Source organism: Haemaphysalis longicornis, unplaced genomic scaffold, assembly GCF_048455015.1.
Source record: "Haemaphysalis longicornis isolate Haplotype H1 unplaced genomic scaffold, Haemaphysalis longicornis Haplotype H1 scaffold_1, whole genome shotgun sequence".
Classification (NCBI taxonomy): Eukaryota; Metazoa; Arthropoda; class Arachnida; order Ixodida; family Ixodidae; genus Haemaphysalis; species Haemaphysalis longicornis.
The window spans coordinates 363107930-363120773 of record NW_027526203.1 but is presented as its reverse complement, the minus strand read 5'-3'; the positions used below and the strand labels follow the sequence as shown (position 1 = coordinate 363120773).

At 47.9% G+C, this 12844-nt stretch overlaps 1 protein-coding gene across 1 annotated transcript in view; it reads right to left on the bottom strand.

Moving 5' to 3' along the window:
• Positions 1-1428: 1428 nt before the first annotated feature.
• LOC144170919 (beta-alanine transporter-like) overlaps positions 1429-12844 on the bottom strand; it is a 42202-nt gene continuing 30786 nt past the window's right edge. The window contains exon 11 of the mRNA XM_077700922.1: positions 1429-2021. The gene's annotated coding sequence lies outside the window, so the exon portion shown is untranslated. The remainder of the gene's footprint in view (positions 2022-12844) is intronic.

Genomic DNA, 12844 nt, shown 5'->3' with positions numbered 1-12844 from the left:
TAAAAAAATTACACCATCTTCCCGTAGGGGAACCCTGAGTAGTATGCGAAACAGCCATGGGCTCAACGCAATTTCCCATTTCGTAGTTCCGGTAAGTGAAAAGTGTCGTAGTTACCATGGAAACCAAACTGTAAATGTAACGGTAGCTACGTACCTCAACCTAACGGAAACGACGAACTGAAAACTAATGGGCACTTGAATCAACCCCATTGCATACTACTCAGGGTTCCCCTACGGGAAGATGGTGTAATTTTTTCTGTGTGTTCCTTCACTGAATCCTCAGAAGCATCTTCTAATCTTAATAAGTAGCGTAGAGCACTGAAACAGAGATGTCTTAACTAGTAGTACCCCGGTGGTTTTAGGGACCTCTATCAGTAAACATATTGATTGAACAACTTTTGTTTGCCCAGATTTGTCGCTAGACGTCGGTCATGAGTCCTTCGGTCGCTTCGACGTCGCTTCGAAGCGACCGAAGCTTCAAAGCGACGTCGAAGCGACCGAATTTGTAGAATTTGTCGAATTTGTCGACGTCGAATTTGTCGCTTCGACGTCGGTCAGGAGTCCTGGCAGCGGCCGTGGCCATCTGAACGAGCCGGGTCTCTGTACAATTGGGTTGCAGCTAAGTATAGCGTGGTCTCCCACTGCTCCTTCGAACTTATGTTGAGTGTAGGCTGCCCTGCCTTACTATTTTGCGGGTTATTTCTACGGAGAGGACAGGACCATCCTACGTGATGTAGGTTAGCCCTGTCACCGCACGCCTTGCATATATCTGAATTATCTGAATTTGCATTTTCTCAGGACAAGGGTGGAAACATGGAGCATCATTTGCAGCTGCGCCATCAAAAGGTATACAAAAAGGAGTGCCTAAGCGTCCTCGAATTTTTTCGTGTGCAGTTGAGCTATTTAAATTGACATTTTTACAAAAATTGATAATCATAACTTAATCTTTTTCAACATAATTTCACAATCCGCAACGTTTTTTGACGTAATTACATAAATTTCGATTTTTTTTCGCGCAAACACGAACCGTTGTTAACCGTTACGAACCATTATTTTTTTAGTTGCGGAGATGAACCGAAACGGAACTTTTATTTATGCAGCGAAACAAAAACCGCGACGAAAAACATTTCGTTCCCACGCCCTGACTCCAACTACTCCGTCCATGCAGGTGTGAATGCTGGATACTGGGGCGAAGAGCTCAGCGAAAGCTGTCTCACGCCGCTAAGCGAAATCGACTCTTCCTGCAGGAATTCAGGGCCGTCGACGGAAGAAGGAAAAACGCCTCTACCACCCCCCGAAAAAATTGGAAGAATAAAAAACAGAAACAAAGTGACAATAAAGCAGCAGTCATGTTCAGTAACGTCGAACAGATTGGCAACATGCGATCATGATGTCAGACAAACACCTGCTCTTTTTTTGTGAGGAAACAAAATAGAGAAAGGCATTTTTCTGAACCGCAGCTTTCCAGGGCAAAAGTAGTGTCTATAAAGGTACTTTTTTTCATGAAACACTGTTCACAGCAAGTTTAATCATTTTGAGCACCGTTGATTTAATATTGAAAGATGAATTTTGGTACGACGAAAGACAAAATAAAATACATCACACAAAGGCATAGAAGGCAAGACCAAAGGTATTGTTTAACACGGCACCTTCTCACTCGCTATTAATTCACAGAAGAAACTGTAATAGACCGCACGACGCAACACTGGTCTGGTGGTGTACTCCACCTCTACGCTTTTCTACCCGCTAGCGAGTGGCTTCCCGAAATTTTTCTTTTCTTCATTTTGGTCAAGAGGTGTTTGTCGAGCCCTGGATGCACCATTCAGTCATTCATTCATTCATTCATTCATTCATTCATTCATTCATTCATTCATTCATTCTGCGAAAGGTTTGTAGTGCATTCACAATATATGAGTCACCCAGGATGCATTACAAATATGGACGTGACGTGGATATTCTTCGTTGCTTTATGTTGTGCTGTCTTGTTGAACTACCGGGTGCGGATGGCAGTGCAAGAGTTCCTGCAACGATCAGAAGCAGTGCCACAATCAGTTACTTTAGGGACCCGTACAAACGTGAGGATTCTTGAAAGAACAAAACAGGTATTTTCATTTACTGTGATAACAATTTCTCACCATGCCGCGATGCCTGATAGAGAAAAGATAAATTCAACATGGCATCTTTCGCTGCAGTTCAAATGCGGAGAATTCACGCGTCTAATATCTAACATTAATATCTAACATTACAATACCTAACAAGACATTTAATATATAACGTTGCCCTAAAACAACACAGAGCCCCCATTAAGCTCTTACTGTGGGAAATCGGTGTGTTGAAATTGCAGGCACATATAAGCTTGAAAAGCGATACTTCAACGCATAATAATATTACAAAGACATGGTAAATATTAAAGGGGCCATACAGACAAAATGAAAAGCTGGTTCATTCGAAAGATTGCCTCGTTAGAATAACACTGACACCACTCTTAACGCAAACTTCACTCATATAAGCTATATAATTAGGGAAAAAGAGAATGGCCATGTGACCCACTAGCTCATATGCCGCAGTAGACCTTGTAACGAGTTATGGGCAGCTGTGCGATTGGCCGAGGCCGGCAAAAGCAAACGCAAGTTAGGCAGGGCTTATAAGCTTGCGAAACGAGCCACCTGCGTTTAAATGTAATGCATATTTTTTATAGCAGTAAGAATTGTGTGATAAGCAATGGAAGTTACGAAAGTACACGTTAACGTAGAAGCACCAGTGCGCCCTGCTATTGCGACTGCGGCCACTATGCTCGTCATAGCTGCACAGCAGTCCGGAGCTTTGGGGTCGTCTCACACGACACTGGCCGATTGGCGTAAGCGACATTGTCTTACGCGACCGTGTTTGTGGAGTTTAGCCAATCTTTAACGAAACGATTACTATTAACCGTAAGAAAAACAATCCAGGTGCAAATACAGTCAGAAACAAAGCGAGTGCGGACAGCGGTCCTGAGCGGTATTCTGGCGCCATCTAGGACGACTGACGGTAAACAAGGCGTTTCGCAACTCGCTGCAGACTAAACAGCGTACTCACGTTTGCTTGAACAGCTGCCCTGAATACGTACGTCATCGCAGACGTTACAAAACACACAATTTAGCGGCAGAACCAAATCTTGGCTTAAACTGTTCATTTCTCAGTAAATAAAGCATCGTTTGCTGCCGGACAAGCGCTGGAGGCACTATAAAATACCAAATCTTTCGAAAATTTTGTCTGCATGGCCCCTTTAAAGAGGCCACGAAGACAAGATGCCAGTTTAAATTGGTTCGTTAAGAGGCTGCTTTGTTCCAATAAAAATCATGCGAATGTTACCCCAAACGTCAAAAATATAATGTAGAGAAAAAGGAAAACAGATGAACCAGTGGCGTCTATATGAAGTCATATGATTTTCTTTGTTCTATTGGCAGCTGCCGACCAAAGCAACCAGCAAGAATGATGACTGTGCGATGTTGTAATTCATCTAGCTCCGTTTTATCATACCACTTCAGTGCTAACAGCAAGTTAACGCACTGATAACTGTGTTCCCAGTCTTCCCTACATTGCGTCACTGCTGACGTTCTGTAGCGCGGGATTTCAATTTTTCTCTGCATATTTTACTTTTTGCTAAAAGGCGTCTCGTTGGGGACCAAAATAGAGTCGAGTGAGTTACCAAAGGCTAGTCCTTTCAAGTTACAAAAAGTTGTAGTTTGGCTTTATGGTCCCTTCGCGGCAAGGATTTTTCGCAGCTACTGCTACAGTTACATAAGCTTTTGCGCTTGCATTCATCGCGCGCGACACTTTTCTTTGCACTTGTGCCCTAGCGGCAAGTCTGCAGAAAAAGAAAACAATTTTTGTGCAACGCAATTGACTGTGGTGAGCTTCTTTTCTTTTTATGTTTTTCTTAGACACTTGAGAGGCGAGGAAGCAGACCACGGCAATGGCACCCCGAGGCTGACAAAAATGCCTCGGCACGATGCCAAGTATCGAGCGGCAGGGTATAAACACCGCGCTTGCCGCCAGGCAGAGAGAAGGATATACGCCGCTTCTCCCACGCACACAACAAGAAAGCGCGGAAACAAAGGGCGCGGAAGGAGAAAGAAAGCGCTTCTGCCCCCCCGCAAGCCCGATGCCATTTCCAGCTTGGTCGGAACAAAAACAATGTTTAAAGCATTCAAGCCACTGCCGGTGTATTTTGAGACTGACAGGAACACAAAATGAGTTCGCGTGTGCTAGCAACTTATGCGGGCGATATGTGGGAACCACAAAGGCGACTTACTCATCCGGAATCAGATTTGCATGTCTCCTGCAAATACCCTGGCTCTGCGCGGCGGAAGGATATGCAGCCAAGCGAAATGTGCTAGAGCATATCGTCACACGTATCCGCGCGCGTATTACGACGGTTGCTTCAGTGTCCAATATCGTGACAGACGAGGCTATCAAGCGTGGTGTACCGCCCTTGTAAGCGGCGCATTAGCTTCGATCGCCTGTGGTAATCCCTCCATTTGCGTTGTTTTTAATCGACCGTTCATGCGATGTGACTAGGCCATGAGGGGAAAAAAACGTCGGCTTGTTTCGCAAATGGTTCCGGCAATTACTCTCGGTCTCGTCGTTCCGCAACCGTGTCCAGAAGCGTAAAATAATTCAAACCAATAGCGGCAGTCAGCGAGTTTTCTTTTTGCGGGCGTCTGTCCACTTCTCAAGTGTTCCTTGTTGTTGTTGTTGTTGTTGTCGTTGTTGTCGCTTATGTTTTTTTGTGGTGGAGTCATACGGTCGCAGATCATCCCTAAATACTTCGAAAGGTTCATTAACAAACGAAACTTCTTTCTTTTTGTCTTGGGTATAGCCTCTCCCGATCCCTTTCTCATACCCCTGTTACATTTATGCACAGGTACGCAGGCTCACTCACGAGTGCACTCACCCCCCCTCACCACTCACGAGTGAGTGGTGAGTGAGCCTCGCCATTATTTTGGACAGGCGAGTGCGTGTCCAAGTGAGTGCGAGCGCCACTCGCTGTGAGCCCCGCTCACCATTCACGAGTGCGAGGGCCACTCGCGGCGAGCCCCTCACCACTCGCGAATGCAAGTGTACTCACCACTCGCGAGTCGTGAGCCCTACTCACCACTCGCTACTGCTGAGCCTCGCTCACCACTCACGAGTGGTGAGTGCCACTCTTGCGCTTGTGCTCGCTGTTGCCTATTCGTCGCAGCAGCCGCTCGCTTTGGTGGTTATTAATTGATCGATTGCGACCAGCTTTGGGAATATGTCGTCACTGCACTCCTGCGAAAGGGTGCCGTGGAATTAGCTGTCTGGTGGCTTGTTTATTTAGGAATGCCATTTGGATTGACTTCTGACGTCGTAATGCACTGATACTTTTCCGACTCATGACTCATGGAGGGACTGCTGCGCACACTCGCGTGTGAGTTGTGACGACGAGTGGTGAGCGTGAGCGCGCGTGAGTACGAGGGGTGATGGTGAGTGGTGAATGTGAACGCGAGTAAGTGTGAGTGCTGACGGCGAGTGGTGAGCGTGAGCGCGAGTGAGCGCGAGTGGTCACGGCGATTGGTGAGCGTGAGCGCGAGTGCGTGGGAGTGAGTGCGTGAGGAAGAATATATTTTTCTGAGCGAGTGTGAGTGAGTGGCGTCCAGTTTTGCCGAGGTATGCGATGTCGGTACCACGTATCGCGCTATAGTAGCTTTCGCGATTCTGCTCACAATGTAACTGTGGCTACTGCACATTTGCATATTTATTTGCCGACTTTGTCCGTTCTATGAATCTTCTCCAATCAGTCTACTATGTCTAAATTGTACACGACGCATGGACGGCCTAAAAAATTTGTTTTATACTTTGAATGAAGATGCTCTTGTTTGTAATACCGTCGAAAAAAACATAAAGTGGTTTGGTCATAACCTATCACTACCAAGATGATCTTAGAGACGATTGTCTTGCGCGGGCTACATAAACGCGGAAATGTTGGTCTCTCTGCCTCTAACTCGTTTCAGCACCCCGTCTGAAGTGGAAGAATGCTTGAACAAGCAGTATATACACGCAGGACGGTTCCAAATTGCATAAAAATGCCGACATGTCTCATACGCGTCCCCATTATTCAGCACGGAGGAAACCTCAGGCATACCTATACGAGGCACAATGTCAGCACATCACCACGAGTACTGGCGTTCGTTTAATAAAAAGTACACTTTGGGTTTGGTTTTACGATAGCAAATGAAAAAAAAAATCTTTAAACACGGTGCCGAAGGGAGGCGAGATAAAATCAAACAATGAAAGAAAATAGCTTAAGCTTGTGCTGTTCTGAGCAAGAAAAAAAGAACGGGAGAATTGAATTGAGTTGAACGAGCCTCCACTGCGATCAACATGGGGGCAGCGAGAGGTAGAAGGGGCGAGGGACGAGGCAGTTACGTGGCAGCGGCGGAAGGAGACCTTTCGGCGAAATTTGCATCTGAGCAAGCGGATACGTGTCCATCTTTTTCCGCTTTTTACTTTTTCGCGAAATTTCTTTGGGAAGGTTACATTATCTTCTAGATATTATGAAAGCTGGTAAAATGTGCCTGCGGAATCCAAGCCGAACCCTCAAATTGATAAGAACACTCAACGTGTATCCTCAGTAAACCTTCCCGCATGATCTTGTTAGTTGTAACCTACACACTTAACTTTCTTACGCCCTTTTTCGCCAAAAAGGGTGTAGCGTAAGTAGAAAAGGGGTGTTGGCAGGCCATTACATCCTTTTTCTAGAATCTCAACACCTTATACGTATCTCTACACCCTTTTTGTGGGGAAAAAAGGGTGTCAACTTCAACACCCTTTGTTTTTGGTAGGGTGTTGAAAAAGTGTGGAAAAGGTGTTCCGCTGTTCATTGATTAAGGCGATGCATGCATGTATAATTGCACTGCAAAGTAGAAGACATCCCCTTATACCCTCTTCCCCAACTCGTAAGAAATGTTCAAAAGCAAAAAAAAAATTGTTCGTCTGCAATGACCGCTCGTTGCCATCTACGCACGGTGCGCTTCATGGCCCAAGTTTAGCTTTGGCACGTGAAACGACAATTTGATCTTTTAAAATAAAAAAAAAACACTAAACTTTTTACGCCCTTCTTATGTTAAAAAGGGTGTAGTATAAGTGGACTAAGGGTGTTGGAAAGCCATTACGCCCTTTTTCTTATGCTCGAACAACCTAATTTGTAGCTTTACATTATTTTTGCCTGGCCAAAAGGGTGTTGACCGACTGCAACACCCTTGGTTTTCTGTAGGGTGTCGAAAGGGTGTGAAATAGGTGTTCAGTTGCAAAAAAACAGCAGATATGAGAGCCGACCTAGCTTGTTACGGTGTTGCTACATTTTGCTAGATTTTGCTAGGATTTTCTAAGTTTTGTTAGGTTTTGTGACGTTCTTGCTAAGCTAGGTTATGTGCTGAGGGGTGAGGCCAAGTTTAACAGGATTTTACCAGGCTGTTACACTGTGTCCCCTCCCACTGAGAGCAAATCCAAGGGGGAAACAGACTAGGTCGACCCCCAGCTCCGATGTTTCTCCAGCCTTGCAAGCTGCGCCAATTTTTTTTGTGTGTGTTTTATAGTATCCCAAAAGGACTACTGTAAAGTTCCGAGAGAACGCCCTGCCCCAAAACAACCCTCACTTCTCTTTAAAAGTGAAATGTTCAATTTACTAAAACTTCCGATAGATCGCTTACCCCCTAAGATCGCGCTAACTTTGACGCCTTCGAAAGCCCGAGGAGCCCCCGCCGCGAAAACTTCCGTCGGCCACGAACAGCGCTTTTGTCTCGATATTGAACAAAGAGGCACAACGTGTCCAGTTTGACTGGCAACAATAGGAGGAAGACGTAGTAGATTGGAAGAACAGAAAAGAGGAAGAGGTAGTAGATGAGAAGTGCATGAGTGGTAGATGGGAAGTGCGGTGAGATACCATCTGGTGGCCTAAGCGATGTAGCTCATATTCGATTATGACAGCGAGGCGTTGTTCGATGCCTTTAAGGGGGATTCACACGACGGACATATCCGCAGACGGAGTGGTGACGTAGCGTGACGTCAGCAGACGGTCCGGCGCAAGGAAGCATTCACACGAAGGATAAAGCGAGCAGACGACAGCGCGGACGGGCAGAGCATACTCTCGACACGTGGACCGTCCGCGCGCTGCGAAAAGCGCAAGAGGTTCAAGCGGTTCGAATGGTTGATGTTAGCGGCTAAGATGGACGCCGACGGAAAGCGTCGTAGCGCTAGCGCGGCGGTGGCGGTAGCCTTGGCTAAAAATATGAGCCGCGTAAGATCATTTATACAGGAAAGATGTAGCACCCACGTTCTCTGGTTCTGCACTTCTTGAACTCCTTCTTTCTTTCCTGTCGCTTCACCCGCTCTACCTTTATCGGCTTTCTGACGTAGCTCCCGACGTTGTTGTGGGCTTGCGTCACTTCTCATTTTGGTATCGCCGCCGGGCAGGCAGTTGACGAACGCTGCGATCAGTGTTTCGCCCACTCGTGTTTGTGCCTCACAAGTCAAGTTCACCTTGCGCGTAAGTCCTGTACCGCGGTGATACCGCACTGAAACAAGCACGCGTACCGCGTAGAACGGCTCAAGAGCATAAAAATGTCAACAAACGAAGATCTCGATACGCCCGCTATTCCGAGCAGGGAGGCATGGTTGCTAGACTATCCAGCCTAGTGCGCGTCAAACCACAGTATTTTGCTGTATTCCCCCCGCTAGAATCGCGAAAGGAAATGAAGCCTCTAATTCTCAGCACGCGTCGTCCGCGGTCCGTTCGCGAGGGCCACTAATCGCTGACGTCGTATCACATGGTACTCATTCCGCGGTCCGAATCAGTGATTCCGTCCGCCGTGTGAATCGGCCTTTAGCGACTATGAGTGAACAAAATAAAAGCGAATCATTCATTCATGTGTCGATGCGGTCCATTTTTTTTCCTTTAAGCACTTGGTCTGAAGGTTTGCCCATATTGTATTTTTACTTGGTATCTCCACAACATTGCTGCACAGAAACATCCCCGCCAAACAACTGTATGTCAACAGCCCTGGCCCTGAATACGTATTTTTAGAAATTCTTCCTACGTCTGCCCGGCACGTCCAGAGATTGTACATTTTAAATGTGTACAGCGCACCCAAACAGTCGCGCAACCTCACGCAGCTACTACACCAAGCCCTCCACACGTCCCGTGGACACCCGTTGGCTATTTTGGGCGACTTCAATGCTCCACACCCCGCATGGGGCTACACAAGGCCAACTAAAAAAGGGCAGAAAGTCTGGGAAGCCATACAACAACTCAATTTGACACTTCTGACGGATCCGGCACACCCAACGAGGCGAGGCAACAGTGTCCAACGAGACACCACCCCTGATCTCACACTCGTATATAATGCTGCAAGCGCTACGTGGACAAACACCTTTAAAGACTTGGGCAGTGACCACTTCATCTTGGAGACTACGCTTACAGCAGGACCGTCTAAACCCACCGGCCGGAAGCACAAGATAGTAAACTGGGACTCGTTCCGTAAACTAAGGCAGGGGCGGGACACAGAAGAGGACCCTACCATCGAGGACTTGGACACATGGGTGCAAAGTTTACAAAATGACGTTGACCTGTCCACACACGTAGTACCGGAAGAGGCTAGTCTTGAAAATATAGACTCACGACTTCTGCACATGTGGGAGGCCAAAGACAGTATACAGAAGAGGCTCCGCACGCAGCGGCATAACCGCTCCTTGCGCAGAAGGCTCGCTAGACTAAACAAGGAAATCGAAAAACACGCCGCGTACCTCAGCAACGAACAATGGAACACTTTGTGTGATCGGATGGAGGTGCAGATGAATACCCCCAAAACATGGCACACCATCCGCTGCCTATTAAACCCAGAGGGAAGACGCGTCACTCAGCGTAACAACCTACTGAGTATTCTACACGAGCATCAAGGAGATGAAACCGCATTACTGCAAAAGCTGCGAGACCTCTACATTCAGACTGCCCCCTCAGAACCAGCTAGGCCATATGCCGGTAAACCCAACCTCGAGCTGGACAGACCCATCACCAAAGCAGAAGTGTATGAGGCTATCTCTCATCTCAACACGCGATCTGCACCAGGCCCTGATGGTATTACCAATCGTGTAATCACCAACCTTGATGACTCGTCCATACAGGCTCTTACCGCCTACATGAACAAGGTGTGGAACACGGGAAACCTTCCCCCCACGTGGAAAAGCGCCCTGATTAAGCTCATTCCCAAACCTGGAAAGGCTCTAAAGTTAGAGAACTTGAGGCCTATTTCACTGACCTCTTGCCTCGGGAAGCTGATGGAGCACGTGGTTTTGACCCGTCTCAACCACCACATGGACACGCATCACCTTTTCCCGCACACCATGGTGGGTTTCCGGTCTCCCCTATCGACCCAAGACGTGATGTTACAACTTCAACATCAAATAATTGACAACCCGGGTGTGTCCCCACTTGATTCTCGAGTCATAATGGGGCTTGACTTGACTAAAGCCTTTGACTGTGTGGCCCACAGTGCCATCCTTCATAATCTGAGTGACTTAAACGTGGGAAACAAGGCGTACAACTACATAGCCGACTTTCTGACCCAAAGGACCACCCGAATAACGGTACAGGACCTCAAATCTGACCTTATAAGTCTGGGTAGCCGTGGCACCCCACAGGGGTCGGTCTTATCACCATTTCTATTTAATGTGGCCATGATTAAGTTACCTCCCCTACTACAGCGAATTCCTGACGTGCATCACAGCCTCTACGCTGATGATATAACAATCTGGACCGCAGGAGGCAGGGACGGAGACATTCAAGAAAGACTACAAGAGGCTGCCACGATTGTTGAAAACTACGTCTCCTCACGCGGACTCGCGTGTTCGCCTCAGAAGTCGGAGATCCTCTTCTTCAGACCCACCGCAGCCGGTCGAAGGCCGAGAAATGATCCGGATATACAGGTTCAGTTACAGGGAAGATGCATTCCTCGAACAGAGTGTATGCGTATTCTCGGTCTCCGCATACAGGAAACGGGAACCAATACGGTCACAATACGGGCCCTGCAAAACACGGCTACTCAAATTAGTAGGCTAATTGCAAGAATAGCCAACAGACACCATGGGCTCAAAGAGGGCAACATCCTACGTCTCGTACATGCTTTCATTATAAGCAGAATTACCTACGTCACCCCGTACCTCAAGCTCACTCGAACAGAGAGAGAAAAAGTTGAGCGTATTATACGCAAAGCCATCAAGTTGGCAGTGGGCATCCCATTCTCAGCCTCTAACGAACGACTGATGGAGATGGGCATACACAACACCCTAGACGAACTCGTCGAAGCCCAGCGCACAGCACAGTACAACAGACTAGCCGCAAGCGCCACCGGAAGAGCCATCTTAGATCTTCTCCGCATCTCCTATGCAGACCAACACGGAACAAAAATTTTGCTTGGGGACGAGTTACGCGCGCACCTCAGTGTAGCCCCTTTACCTAAAAATATGCATCCGGAGCATCATCAAGAGAGACGGCTGGCCCGAGCCACGGCACTTCACAAGCAGTACCACTCCAACTCAGAAGTCTGCTACGTTGACGCGGCGGACTACCCCAGACGAAGAGCGGCAGTGGCTGTTGTAGTAAACCAGCAGGGAAATACAGTCGCATCATGCTCCGTCACAGAGGCTAATCCCGAAATTGGGGAAGAAGTAGCCATCGCTCTGGCCGTTGCGGGCACGTCGGCCACGACCATTATCTCCGACTCCAAGACCGCAGTGCGAAATTATTTACGAGGGAGAATATCCAAAGCTGCAGCCAAGATAATTCAAAGCAAACCAATCCTGCCCTCACGACATATCCGTTTGATATGGACACCAGCACACTCGTCTCTCCCGGGAAACGAGATGGCACACGAAGCGGCCCGAGGATTCAGCTACCAGGCCGACTTCGAAGATAACGTGCCGTCATCGACGGGGGGGAGGGACAGGCTGGCTACATATCAAGAAATTACCCAGCATTATAGATTAGGCCGACGTACACTTCCAGCCGCTCATCGTACACTTAGCAGAAGGCAATCGGTTGCATGGCGCAGGGTACAATCGAACACCTTCCCACACCCCGCCCTGTGCCACCGAAACTTTCCAGAAATATACACAGATAAGTGTAAGTGGTGCGGTGCCGCAGCCGCCACGCTCCAACACATGGTTTGGGCGTGTCCCAGTAAACCGGAGACACCAGGTTTACGCATTACGAGGCACGAGCAATGGGAGGCCGCGCTGCTTAGCTCCCAACCCGACGTCCAAACAGCAGTCGTCCAGCTGGCGGAAGACGCCGCCAGGGCCCATGGGTTCCTGACCGCCGTCTGAAGGGACGAGGACACTGCCACTCCGAAGCAGTGACTCCGTCTTAACAGAGACGACTATAATAAAGTTTTTTCATCATCATCATCCACAGTCTTGGTTGGCGGTGAGGCCACTTTTTTGAAGTTTTTCGCACCTGACCAGAAAGTTCGCCCACCCCGTATTTCTCACTTGATATCTCTGAAATTTGGGTGGGCGTTCTTTCGGAACTTCATGGTAGTACCTTTAAAATGGTATAGCGAGAGGTGCGCATACGCATGCGCCCATTGTGCTCGCACTCGACCAAGCATGAATGCTGGCTTCACTGTTATAATACCCAATCTGCGGTGGTGCACCCTTTACAGGAGGCGCAGTTCTTTTTCTTGGCATTGTTTTGCTAACGCCCCCGAAGCTAGTTCAAACGTAAACAGCTCCGTTGGGAATAAATTATGCCAATTCGTCTTGTTTTGAACATCCGGAGGTACAA